This window comes from Xenopus laevis, chromosome 1S (genome assembly GCF_017654675.1).
Source record: "Xenopus laevis strain J_2021 chromosome 1S, Xenopus_laevis_v10.1, whole genome shotgun sequence".
Taxonomy (NCBI): Eukaryota; Metazoa; Chordata; class Amphibia; order Anura; family Pipidae; genus Xenopus; species Xenopus laevis.
This window is the reverse complement of record NC_054372.1, coordinates 645,012-647,010: the sequence shown is the minus strand read 5'-3', so window position 1 is coordinate 647,010 and position 1,999 is coordinate 645,012.

Sequence of the window (1,999 nt, the reverse complement as noted above, 5' to 3'; positions counted from 1 at the left end):
ATCTTTCTTGGAAAAGATGTTTGTTTCAATACACACGTGTAGAGCTGAATGGTCAGATATATATATATATATATATAGAAACAATAGAATTCTACCTGTATCTGATGATTCAGCACTAACAATGGCGGATGTTGGGGAGCCTTCAAAGGCACCCGATCAAAATTTTCCATCCAGCCCAATTGATGAGTCGACTGATATCCGAGTCTTCTGCCGATATTGGTCGGCTCTTTTCCCACCATACACGCACCGAATATTGTACGATATTATCTGTGCGTCTATGGCCACCATTAGAGGCAGATTCGATAAAGGGTGAAGTGGGTGACACTATAGAATCAATTTTCCAGAAATCACATTCACAGGGACATCGGAAAAAATTTGTGCCGTTGGACGGAAGCGTCTGTGATTGAACTTGTTGAATCCTCCTATCTCTTGTATAGATAAATCACTAACAGGCGCAGATGACAATTCACTGGTGAAAAAGGCCGTTGCTAGCGCACGTTCACACTCTATCACCAGGCGACTTTTAGCTGTGGTGAATGGTCGTTACTCCGCAAATTCACTAAAGTGTGGATTTTACAGAACGTAACCTCTTTCACCAGAATTTCTTTCACCACCTTAGACCAGGCAAACTGCGAAAATGAAGCCACATCTTCCTCAATCTTATGTCAGTGACATCATATCCTGTCTGCCAGAAATGCATTAAAGTTGTAAAAACGCTGAAGACGTCCTTTTTTTTGCCTGCAAAAGTCCTGTTTGGGTTAACATTTTCTCAGACATTTGAGGGGCATGGAACATTCATTTTAGGGTGGGCTCATGTGTAGGGCATTAGATCATAATCTCTTTTGTCTTTATTCAGGTTCCTGGTTAATTTGTAATAATAAGTGGCGATTCATGCCTTTGTAACAAATTCTCTAATAAAGACAAATATATAACTTTAATGTACCAGCCCTATTTAAATTAACCTAAGCACAAGAGTACTAACAAAGTTTCATTAGGCAGAAATGAAAGCTAGCGAAAATTCACTATGAAATGCTTGCGCAGCAGAATTAACACTCGTGAAAAGTCAACAGATTTTGGCAACTGAGACGCAACTTCGCATTTTATTGAATTAGTAAAGTGGTAACAATTTTGCACCAGGCGAAGTGGCGCAGAGTGTGACGAAGCAGTTGCTGGCGACAATTTGCCCTTTAGTAAATTTGCCCCTTAGAGTCTATAGGTTTTTTTCTCTGTGAAACACAGTGAGATATTTTGCTCATCCCTATTAAAGAACTAGGGTTGCCACCTTTCCTACAGACTAACTCTGGGTGGGGAGGCAGGGCTGTGACATAGCAGGAGGTGGGGCCATGACATAGCAGGGGTGGACATGATGTAGAGGGGCAGGGCTATGACGTGGTGCGAGGCAATTTGCCAATCACCACTTCAATCACAAGGAATCCAGCACCAGTTTTCCTAATTTGGAAAACTGGGCAGGCAGTTTTCACCCGGACAGTCCTTCAAAAGACCAGGCTGTCCGAGTCAAAACCAGACAGGTGTCAACCCTAAAAAAACCCCAAAGTACAGACACCCCAAAATGATCACAGCTTTCTCTATTTTCCGTTACTTCTATTTTTCTACTTCTATTTTAGGTGCCAAGAGCTCAGTGCTCAGGAAATTGTGTCCCCGGCTTCAGGAAGTCAATATTGCCTGGATCCCTTCTGTGTTGTTATAAATGTGTCCCATGTCCTGAGGGTGAAATCTCCAACAAACCTGGTATAACCACTTGCTTAATATACATTACTTCTCCTTGTGTAAGAACATTTAGTAGACTATGGAGAGATACAATGAATGTGACAATTTATCAGAGCAGTAGTCATACTATCAAGATGTAAGAAGCTTTGATTTGACCATAAGAAAGTTTGGGATAGTATTCAACTGTGCACAACTTTGTGACCATTTACTTTGCACTTGTGGACTTCCATTAGTTCTCCCAGATTCATTCAACCTCCATTATAATTATCTT